Below are 12,818 nucleotides of genomic sequence, written 5' to 3'. Positions count from 1 at the left end.
GCAAGGGCTAATCCCATACTAAAGAGGTGACACGATAGGAAAACTTATTACATTACGAAACGAAGAAAAATGGTTGAGAAAACGTAGTCACCTCAAAAACAATATGAAAGGGAGCTGGAGAGTGTTAGGCACTCTCTATCCCAATTTGTAGTTTAAAGAGATAGAATTTATAACAAGAGACTATTACATTTTAGAGGAAAGTTACATGATAAAAGGTATCGAACCTGCCCCGAGAGTAAACTGCTGAGCTAGCAAGAAAATAAGTTATTAAAAGGCCATTACTTTATTGATGAACCGCTGCCCGACGAAAGAGGCGCTTCCCCCCCCCCCCCTGCCACATAATTTACACAATGATAGATGTTACTGAAGTGGCGCAGGGACCCGAAAATCAGCAGTTTATATACCCTCGCGGAACATTCGAGACCTTTCATGAATTATAACACCCGCGCACAAGCATTTTATTGGACGGCCAAACGATTACAAGTCAGAACTGAAGAAGACATCTAGGATTGGTGGAAAATTAATTACAAAAATTACTCATTGGTCGAATTCAAAACTGGCGGAAAGAGATGGGTCATACAGCCAACCTAAACAATGACTGAAAGAAATTTAACAAAGAACAAACTTATGCATACTAAAATTCTTCAAAAAAGTTCTTTCACTTAGCACTAGGGCACACCGTTTTATTTCTTCAGTAGTGCCATCTAGAAGAGAATGTTCACACTTCTCACTATAGAGAAAACAGAAATAAATCGAAAAAGACACAGTTCTTCAAAATTTGCAGGTAACGATATCTTCTGATAACCTTTAGAACTAACATGGTTGTTAGAGTTCAGGCTTCCTCCAGTAGAGGAGTTTCAACTGGCGCAAAGTTTGAATTAGCGGCGCGGAGGCGTACCGCTTGGTACAATTATTATTATTATTATTATTATTATTATTATTATTATTATTATTATTATTATTGTTACCGTGTTTTGGTGGTAGTTATGCATGAAAGAAGGTGCTGGGTGGTGAATAGGTCTCAAGCTACTAAAGTGAAATTAATTTTAAAATTTAACAAGGTTATATTTTCTTTGCAAAATTAGGTAACAACAAATAGAACAGGAACTTAGTAGCCGAAACACGATTGAAAAAAAATACATTTACATAGGTACCCCATTTGGGGCTTCAAAAGTCAGAAACATAATTCTTGGGCAATCAGCTCAGTTTTACCCCAAACACAATTTTAACAGAGGGGCAGAAAACCCCATTCATACCTAGGAGCCCTTGCTCCACATTACACTGAAAAGCCTCCTCGAGGCATACAACATACAATTTTCAAAAGAGCCACTCGCTCTCAAATTTAAGCCTCTCCCAGGCCACACCAAACTCCACCTTTAAGCTGTCCTCAAAGGACATATACACAGGGGTAAAATACCCAACCTACTGAGGTCTATTAAATGACAAGAAGGTTAATACATGACCTCTAAAATACAATTTGAGGGGAGGCAAACTTGCACTCCCAATACACTTTGTTTAAGACCTACTTGGCCTTAGGCCGTTAGCGCAAGGGCTAATCCCATACTACAGAGGTGACTTAAGAAAATAACAATTTACATTACATAACGGAAGAATTGGTTGAGAAAATAAGTTCACCTCAAGACAATGTGAGTGGGAGCTCGAGAGGGTTAGCACTCTCTATCCCAGTATGTAGCTTTACAAGAGAATGGATGAAAAGAGAAGTTACATTTTAGGAAAAGGTTACATAGTGGAACGCTTAGAACCCGCCCCGAAAGTTAAACTGCTGAGCTAGCAAAGAAAGAATTTATTAATCGGCCATTACCTTGTTGTTGACCGCTGCCGAGGAAGGAGGCGCTTCCCGCCTCCTGCTAAGTACTTAATACACTGAAAGATGGAACAGAAGTGGCGCAGGGACCCAAAAATTAGCAGTTTATATCCTCTCGTGGAAGGTTCTAGGCGTTAGGGGAAAGAAAACACCCTCCCACAAACTCTTTATTGGGTAGGACCCCGCAACAGATTCAAGTTGGGGAAGATACACCAGATTGGTCAGAAATTAATAGAAGAAATTCGGGATTGGATACATTCATAACAAGGGGAAGAAAGGGGTAAATATTGCCAACTTAAACAATGACAGAAAGAAATTTAACAAAGAACAAACTCTTGAAATTAAATTTTCTCCAAAAAAAATAGTTCTTTGACTCCGCACTAGATTGCACTATTGTAGATCTTCAGTAGTGTCCTCTAGAAGAGAAAGTTCACACTTCTTACTTCAAGTGAAACAAAACCACATCCAAAACTCAAAATTTTCCACGTGGTGACATCTTCTGAGAAAGTAGAGAATTAATAGCGTAGATAAAGTTCAGACTTCCTCCAGCAGAGGAGTTTCACCTGGCGCAATTTTTAAATTAGCGGCGTGGAGGTGTACCGCCCGGTACAGACCTCCCCCCCCCAAAAGTTCCTCCCGGGGTGACACATGAAATTGTTTGCACACATGGTCCAAGTTTTGATGTAGATATGGAGATTAATTGCCAAAAAAATTTATAAGATTTTCATGATTTGGTTTGTTTCAGTTTCAAAATTTTGTTGTTGCAGGAGAAGTATAGTCTTTAAGTTTGTAGAAGTAGAATTCTGAAGATAAACTTTTAATACTTAAAAGTGATGAAGAATTTTGCAATGTCCACCAACTATTGCTTGTTGGTTTCCCAAGTGTAGTCATTACTTATAGTAACTGTTCATGTAGTTGAGGTTAATGAAGTTGGATGGCCAGACCGGCCGTTGCAGCTTGCGTCCAAAGGAGGCCGCTCGGACCCCTCAAGTACCCTGAGATACCGCTCGAACGCACTATGAGGGGAGCAGAGGTGTTGAAGCACGCCGGGCCCGCGGTGGACATATACAGGCTGCGGGCAAGTAGCAGGTCGTGTGCCGCACATCAGCCTTGGCCGGGAGGAGAGCTCCGGCTCGCCGTGCACATGTCGTCCTCGCTGGGGCCGAGGGGGCCCGTCCTCGAACCCAGTCGCGGCACAGCGCCGCGCGGCTGCGGGGGCACTGAAACATAAAGCTAGGCGGCAGAATTGTGTTGGACCATCACCTTTTTTGAGGGCACAGGCATTATGGAGAGGTTGAGGGGCCAGCGGCGTGTAGATATCCATGGCATTTAATATTATGAAGCCACAGTGTGTATTGGAGCAGGAGACGGGAGCGTGGTAATGGCCGTGGCAAGGACAGGATGGCAGTTTAACGGTCGGGGGAGGTTTACAAGAAATGCTTACATATAAAACAAAATATTATAGAAGGAGCAGAATGCCTTAAGTGTGGAACTCAAAAAAAAATATAACCATCATATTCCTATCAAATTATATGAAGCAAGTTAACACAAAATTTACACCGGTTTCACCTGGGACAGGTGAACCCTAAATATCCTCTCGGTGGCTGGATTACTTACTAACAATGTAACCGGGGTGAGAAAATCGAGAATGATGCATGGCCCATGAAATCTGGGGGCAAGCTTGCCCGCGGGAACAAAATTTTTGACCATAACCTGGTCACCTACCTTCAAAGGGGTGGGTCTCCGTCCACGATCATACCTTTCCCTAACCTTTTCATGAGACACTTTAAGATTGGCTTTAGCCTTCTTCCAAAGATCTTTAATGTTATCCGGATCTATTGTCTCGGGTAGAATGTCATTCAGAGACCAGAGGTTAGAGAGCGGCGAGTTGGGAACAAACTTGAACATCAAAGAAGCTGGAGTAAACTTGTGAGATTCATGAACCGCCGAATTCAAAGCAAAAGCTATCCAATGCAGGGACGTGTCCCACCTGGAATGATCTTCATGATGATAGGCAATAAGTGCGGACCTGAGATTACGGTTAACCCGTTCAGCCAGGGATGGTTGAGTGTAATAAGCAGAAGTAGTTACATGAGAGATGGACAAGTCAAAACAGAATTTACGAAAAAGATTAGATGTAAAAGCCTTAGCATTATCAGATACAACATATTGGCACGGACCAAAAGAAGCAAAAATAGAATTTAAGCAAGTAATTGTAGACTGAGCGGTAGCCAGCTTAGTCGGAAATAACCACGAAAATCTTGTAAAACCATCTACGCATACAAAGATGAACTTGTTGGCATTACCCTTTGACTGGGGGAAGGGTCCTACATAATCGATATACAGGCGTTCCATGGGGCGCGACGCTTGATGCGAAGACAAAAGGCCTACCTTGGTGGACATGGTGGGTTTACTGAGCAAACAAGATTTACAAGCTTTTACAAGTTCTCGAATTTCGCCGTCCATACCTTTCCAGATGAACATTTCACGAATCTTTTCACGGGTTTTAAAGATTCCAAGATGCCCTCCTAATGGGGTCTCATGATAATACTTGAAGATCATAGGTACAAGAACCGCTGGAACAACAACTTTCATCAACTTATCATGCCTCGAAGGGCAACATAGAACACCATTCCTCAGAACATAAGGGACAGCATGTTCCCCAGAAGAAAGGGTTTCCATTATCGGAGCCAGCGTCGGATCTTCACGTTGGTATTTCTCAATATCCCTAAAAAGCATGGGAGCATCTGTTAAGATGGCATTAACACCAGATTGTATGGACTCGGAAGGTGATGAACTGTCGACCGGTTCGTGGGTCTCGACGTCGTTGGAAAACATACGGCTGAGTCCATCAGCAACAACATTTTCGGTACCTCTGATATGTCTAACATCAAACTGGAAGGCGGAAATACGAATAGCCCAGCGGGCTATACGACCAGTACGACGCGGCCTACCTAAGACCCAGCTTAAGGCTTGATTATCTGTCTCCAGGTCGAATTTGACATGTTCCAGATAGAGACGGAACTTTTCTAAGGCAAATAAGACTGCCAACCCTTCGAGCTCATAGATGGAATACTTGGCTTCTTGAGCCGACAATGTCCTAGACGCATAGGCGATGGGTCGCCTCCCTAGTTCAGTCTCTTGAAGAAGGACTGCAGCTACAGCTGACGATGACGCGTCGGTTTGGACAACGAATTTCTTCGAGAAATCAGGCATAGCAAGGACAGGGGCATTACAAAGAGCTAATTTCAGATCTTCAAAAGCGGCTTGTTGAGAAGATCCCCACTCGAATTTGATGCCTTTCCTACGAAGAAGGTTTAAGGGCGCCGCTCTATTAGCAAAGTTAGGAATGAACTTTCTGAAGAAATTCACCATACCAATGAACCTGGCGATACCTTTAATGTCCTTGGGAGGTTTAAAATCACGGATGGCCTGTGTTCTAGAATGATCGACTGCTACACCATCGGGTGACACAATATGCCCTAGGAATGACATAGAGGGCTTAGCAAAGGCAACCTTGGACAACTTAACAGTTAACCCAGCCTTACGAAGGCGATCGAGAACTTCCTTTAGATGATCTAGATGTTCTTCAAAAGTCTCCGAAAATACGACGACACCATCCAGATAGTGGTACAAGTACTCAAATTTGATGTCGGAGAATACCCTGTCTAGCAGTCTGGTAACTACGGCTGCTCACGTGGGGAGCCCGAAAGGCACGCGGTTGTATTCGTATAAATTCCAGTCCGTGGCAAACGCTGTAAGGTGTTTAGACTCTTCGGCAAGGGGAATTTGATTATAGGCCTGATTCAAGTCCAAGATAGTGAAGAACTTGGCCTTACGAAACCATGAAAAACAAGAATGAAGGTCAGGAAGGGGCACAGATTGCAACACCACCTTCCGATTGAGAGCCCTGTAATCAATGACAGGCCTGAAGCCTCCTTGGGGTTTCGGGACTAGAAAAATAGGCGATGAATACGCAGACTTAGAGGGCCTAATAATACCATCCTTCAACATCTGATCGATAATTTCTTTCAGAGCCTTCATTTTAGGTGGAGATAGCCTATAAGGTGGAAAACGGACAGGAATCGAATCCGTGACCTCAATTTTGTATTCAATAAGGTCAGTAACACCAAGAGTATCAGAGAACACCTCGGGAAACGACTGACACAGTTTGCGAATACTATCAGCCTGCTCCTCAGGTAGATGTCTAAGGTCTAACAACATCTCATCCTGGGTAGGCGAAATAGAAGAACATGACACAGAATTACACTTTAATAGTGGTATTTTACAACTAGAAGCAAATTTGAATGTGCACGACCTAGACTGGAGATCGAGCACAAGACCAGTGTGAGAAATAAAGTCAGCTCCCAATATAATGGGGCAAGACAATTGCTTGGCCACAAACAATTTAATTTTCCATGTAAACTTAAAAATACGAATCTTGACCAGTAAGGAACCTAGAATTTCTAATGGAGATGAATTAGCCGAAACGTATTGAACAGGAGAAGAGACATAGTCAGGAAGTTTACAAACCGATTTCAATTTAGAATACCATTCAGCCGAAATAATCGAACAAACACTGCCTGAATCTAAGAGAGCTGTTATAGGCTCGTTATTTAACTAAATCTTAAGAAAAGGAACAGGTGCGGGGGTATCCGCCGCAATCCTAAGACATTCTTTAGGGCATTCAAAAGATGAAATTGAAGGCTGATCGTCCTCTGCATTTACAACCTGTTTACTAGGGGCTGGGTCTCGGGAAGATGGATTAGTCGACTCAGCCGAAGCCACTAGTCACTTTTTATTATTGGCATAGCTGGAATTTGCACCAGAAGTTGAGCAGGAGGGGGTGCTATTTGAGTTTGGGCAATTCTTGGCGATATGTGAGAAGGCCCCACACTTAAAACAGCCTTGTGCTGAACCAGCTCCATTATTTGCCCTACTACTTTTGACCAATGGACATTTATTGCGAAGATGGTCAGGCGACCCGCAAGCATAACATTTACGGGGTGTGACTGGTTGGCGAGGTGGAGGCCGAGTATTACTAAAGGAAGGCGGGGGTTCTTTCGCGACACGCAAAGATTCGGCGTATCTAACTCCTTCCGCTGAGACGGCCAATGCTTCAAGTTCAGAGAAGGTTTGCGGGCACGCCGCGAAACACAAATATGACCTATAGGGAGGTGAAATTCCCTCTACAATAGCCTGTACAATCTGATCTTCAGGAAAATGAAGGGCAAACACCCTAGTATAAAACTTAATGTCCTGTATGAAATCAGCCAAGTTTTCATCCAAGCGCTGTACACGATAATAGTACTTCTGAATAAGGGAGGACCTGGCCCTAGCCGGGATGAAGTTAGCTAGCAAATGGGCATGGAAATCCTCAATGGATGATTGCTCGGCAATGGCTCTAACTATTTTGTCTGAGAGAATACCTATAGCATACGGATAGATAATTTGCAAGATTTGACATGGAGAAAGAGAAAACACAAGGGCATGATCCTGAAATTCCACTAGAAATCTTAAAAATGAAATTACATCACTGGTGGTATTAACGGAAAACTTAGAGATACCTCTGAGCAACATTGCCAATGGATGAGGCAAGCTACTAAACCCGGGTGATATAGTAGGTAAAGGTTTCAATGGCAAGGAAGTTAATTCAGAACGGATGTTACTCAATGATGCACGACGTTCAGATTCGTTGTCCAATGGGGCAGGGATAGTTTGAGCAGCAACGGTTATTCGATTAACTTCTCCCTTGGGAGGCGCTTCCTCACTACCTGCATTTACTATGGTGGGTTGATCAGATTTGGGAGGAACTTCCCCAGTTAACAATTGAGTGACCTTACTAGATAATTCGGAAATATTTTCCAGGAGCGTACTAGCTTCCTTCCTCTGAACGTCATTCAGTTTTAGAGACAACAGATCGTTAACCCTATTCGAAAAATGATATAGCCTGCCTTGCACACGCTTAATTTGATTAGGAGACGGATCATTTTCATCAAAAAAACTAACTACAGAAGCTAGCCCAGTAACATTCTCCGTGATCGTGGAAAGAGAATCGTCAATTTCTTTCTCTCAAAAAGTGGGGATGGAAATGGGCAAATCAAGGGACTCTCTAAGCTTGTTAGTGTCTACTGCTTCCGTGCCTCCAGATTGCACATTTCTGATAGTTAATTCATAGATCAACTCCTCCTTGCGCAAGTAGTTAAGAAGGAGAACATCGCGAGGGCCGGGCATGATGACAGAACAATTTTGAAAAGTCAAAAAAAAATCCAGCAACTGAGAAAATGGTTAGAGTTCGGATCTAAACAATGTCTAGCCGTCAAAAGGGGCTAAATTGAGACCCATTCAACCACGCTCTGCTACCACTTGTTACCGTGTTTTGGTGGTAGTTATGCATGAAAGAAGGTGCTGGGTGGTGAATAGGTCTCAAGCTACTAAAGTGAAATTAATTTTAAAATTTAACAAGGTTATATTTTCTTTGCAAAATTAGGTAACAACAAATAGAACAGGAACTTAGTAGCCGAAACACGATTGAAAAAAAATACATTTACATAGGTACCCCATTTGGGGCTTCAAAAGTCAGAAACATAATTCTTGGGCAATCAGCTCAGTTTTACCCCAAACACAATTTTAACAGAGGGGCAGAAAACCTCATTCATACCTAGGAGCCCTTGCTCCACATTACACTGAAAAGCCTCCTCGAGGCATACAACATACAATTTTCAAAAGAGCCACTCGCTCTCAAATTTAAGCCTCTCCCAGGCCACACCAAACTCCACCTTTAAGCTGTCCTCAAAGGACATATACACAGGGGTAAAAGTACCCAACCTACTGAGGTCTATTAAATGACAAGAAGGTTAATACATGACCTCTAAAATACAATTTGAGGGGAGGCGAACTTGCACTCCCAATACACTTTGTTTAAGACCTACTTGGCCTTAGGCCGTTAGCGCAAGGGCTAATCCCATACTACAGAGGTGACTTAAGAAAATAACAATTTACATTACATAACGGAAGAATTGGTTGAGAAAATAAGTTCACCTCAAGACAATGTGAGTGGGAGCTCGAGAGGGTTAGCACTCTCTATCCCAGTATGTAGCTTTACAAGAGAATGGATGAAAAGAGAAGTTACATTTTAGGAAAAGGTTACATAGTGGAACGCTTAGAACCCGCCCCGAAAGTTAAACTGCTGAGCTAGCAAAGAAAGAATTTATTAATCGGCCATTACCTTGTTGTTGACCGCTGCCGAGGAAGGAGGCGCTTCCCGCCTCCTGATAAGTACTTAATACACTGAAAGATGGAACAGAAGTGGCGCAGAGACCCAAAAATTAGCAGTTTATATCCCCTCGTGGAAGGTTCTAGGCGTTAGGGGAAAGAAAACACCCTCCCACAAACTCTTTATTGGGTAGGACCCCGCAACAGATTCAAGTTGGGGGAAGATACACCAGATTGGTCAGAAATTAATAGAAGAAATTCGGGATTGGATACATTCATAACAAGGGGAAGAAAGGGGTAAATATTGCCAACTTAAACAATGACAGAAAGAAATTTAACAAAGAACAAACTCTTGAAATTAAATTTTCTCCAAAAGAAATAGTTCTTTGACTCTGCACTAGATTGCACTATTGTAGATCTTCAGTAGTGTCCTCTAGAAGAGAAAGTTCACACTTCTTACTTCAAGTGAAACAAAACCACATCCAAAATGACACAGTTCAAAAACTCAAAATTTTCCACGTGGTGACATCTTCTGAGAAAGTAGAGAATTAATAGCGTAGATAAAGTTCAGACTTCCTCCAGCAGAGGAGTTTCACCTGGCGCAATTTTTAAATTAGCGGCGTGGAGGTGTACCGCCCGGTACAATTATTATTATTATTATTATTATTATTATTATTATTATTATTATTATTATTATTAGTATTAGTATTATTATAATTATTATTGTTCCGAGGCATCTGTGGAACAGCAGAGGTGAAAGAAGGTGCGGGGGTGAACAGGTCTCAGAAGACGAAATTAAAGTTAAGATAACAATTAACAAGGTTATATTTTCTTAGCAAAATCAAGAAATAACAAGAATGGCAGGTACAGAGTAGCAAGGTAACAAATGTACAATTACAGTATTCACAGGATTTGGGCTTCGAGCCGCGGACTCACAATTCTTGAGCAAATAGCCCAACTTTACGATATACACAATTCAACAAAGGGGCAAAAGATCCCTATCATGCCCAGGAGCACTTGCTCCCAATTACACAGTAAAGCCTCCTCGAGGCGCGCAGGAAACAAAATTTTTAGAAAGAGCAATCTGCTCTTAAGTACGAGCCTATAAAAGGCCACACCAAACTCCACTTTCAAGTTGTCCTCCAAGGACAAGAAAACAGGCGTAAAATACCCAACCTACTGAGGCCTATTAAGTAAGGAAAGGTTAATTACGTGGCCTCTAAAATACCAACTTGAGAGGAGGCGTTCTTGCACTCCTAACACACTTTATATAAAACCTACTTGGCACTAGGCCGTTACTGCAAGGGCTAATCCCATACTAAAGAGGTGACTTTTAGAAGGAAACAATTTACATTACGTTAAGGAAGAAACGGTTGTGAAAAATAGGTTCACCTCAATGCAATAAGAGTGGGAGCTCGAGAGGGTTAAGCACTCTCTATCCCAATATGTAGTTTAAAAGATAGAATTGATACTAAGTGTCTTTACATTTTAGGGGAAAATTTGCATGGTAGAAAAGGTTCGGACCTGCCCCGAGAGTTAAACTGCTGAGCTAACTTGAAAAGAAGTTATTAAACGGCCATTACCTTGTGGTTTAACTGCTGCCCGAAGAAACAGGCGCTTCCCGCCCCCTGCTACGTACTTAATGCACTGATAGATGTTACTGAAGTGGCGCGGAGACCCGAAAATCAGTAGTTTATATACTCTCGCGGAAAGTTCGAGGCGTTTCAAGAATGAGAACACCCTCCCACAAGAATTTTATTGGCTAACCAAGAAAACCCCTACACAAGATGAAGAAGAAACACATTATTTGTGGAAAATTAATTCGAGAAATTCGGGATTGGAAAATTCAAAACAAGGGGAAAGAAAGGGTTAATATTGCCAACTTAAACAATGACTGAACGAAATTTAACAAAGAACAAACTTTTGAACACCAAATTTCTTCAAAAACAGTCTTTCACTTCGCACCAGGGTGCATAATTGTATTTCTTCGGTAGTGCCATCTAGAAGAGAATGTCCACACTTCTTACTACAGGCAAAACAAAAATACATCGAAAACGACCCAGTTCAGAAACTTCAAAATTTCCATGTAGTTACATCTTCTGAGAAACTTGAAAATTAACACAGTAGATAAAGTTCCGGCTTCATCCAGTAGAGGAGTTTCAACTGGCGCAAAGTTCGGATTAGCGACGTGGAGGTGTACCACCCGGTACAATTATTATTATTATTATTGTACCGGGCGGTACACCTTCACGCCGCTAATTCAAATTGTGCGCCAGTAGAAACTCCTCTGCTGGAGGAAGTCTGAACTTTATCTACGGTATTAATTTTCTACTTTCTCAGAAGATGTCACTACCTGGAAAGTTTGGAGTTTTTGAACTGTGTCATTTTCGACGTATTTTGTTTTGCTTGTAGTAAGAAGTGTGAACTTTCTCTTCTAGAGGACACTACTGAAGATCAACAATAGTGCACCCTAGTGCGGAGTGAAAGAACTGTTTTTTTTTTTGGAGAAAATTTAATTTCAAAAGTTTGTTCTTTGCTAAATTTCTTTCAGTCATTGTTTAAGTTGGCAATATTAACCCTTTCTTTCCCCTTGTTTTGGTATCTAGCCAATCCCGAATTTCTTTAATTAATTTTCCACCAATAATGTGTTTCTTCTTCATATTGTGTAGGGGTTTTCGTTATCCACCAATAAAATGATTGTGGGCGGGTGTTTTCCTTCCTGAAACGCCTCGAACTTTCCGCGAGAGTATATAAACTGCTGATTTTAAGGGTCTCTGGGCCACTTCTGTTCCATCTTTCAGTGTGATTGCAAGTAATGTAAATCATTTTATTTTCCGTATTGAAAGAATCTCAATAATAATAATACAAAAGAATTTATTGGACTCCAACCTATTCAATACATTACTGGATGTTAACATTTTTAGTTAAACATCGTTAAAATGGAGACATGTTTCGCCCTCCATGTGGGGCATCATCAGTCATATCAAAGCTGGTTTAATTTTGAGGTGCTTTGATATGACTGATGATGCCCCACATGGAGGGCGAAACATGTCTCCATTTTAACGATGTTAAACCTTGTATTTTGTATTGTATTTTTATTGCCTTGCTACTCTGTACCTGCCATGATTGTTATTTCTTTATTTTGAAAAGAAAATATAACCTTGTTAATTTTACATGCACTATAATTTCGTCGCTTGAGACCCGTTCACACCCGCACCTTTTTTCACGCCTAACTACCACAAAAACACGGTAACAAGTATTATTATTATTATTATTATTATTATTATTATTATTATTATTATTATTATTATTATTATTATTATTATTATTATTATTATTATTATTATTAGTTCGTCAGTTCGTATAGACCGACTAAGGACCATGATATTATTTTTTAATGTTTCCTCAGTAACAGGGAACATGCATAATTTTCAAAAATATGTTTTCTGAAAAGTACACCAATGAAATAGTACGTAAACGTATTACAATGAGGTAAGCTGCCTTGTTTTCTACCATTAAAAAAGTGTTTAAAAGTGCTTTTCCGCAAGGCGAGTGAAACGGCCTCTGACGTATGCGGCGCGCTGTGGCGTCACGATCCAGTACCGCATGCAGCTCTACCAGCCATTGTGCATCAGCCGTTACTAAAAGCCGATTGTTTATTATTCGTGATCGCGAATAACTTCAAAATGACAGAAGAAAGGTTCAAAACAGCACAGTCAGACAATCATGTGTAGATGTCATCATTCTTGAAAAATAGTGACTTTTGTGGCCGCAGAAA

This window comes from Anabrus simplex, chromosome 5 (assembly GCF_040414725.1).
Source record: "Anabrus simplex isolate iqAnaSimp1 chromosome 5, ASM4041472v1, whole genome shotgun sequence".
In the NCBI taxonomy this organism is placed as follows: Eukaryota; Metazoa; Arthropoda; class Insecta; order Orthoptera; family Tettigoniidae; genus Anabrus; species Anabrus simplex.
Note: the sequence above shows the minus strand (reverse complement) of the source record.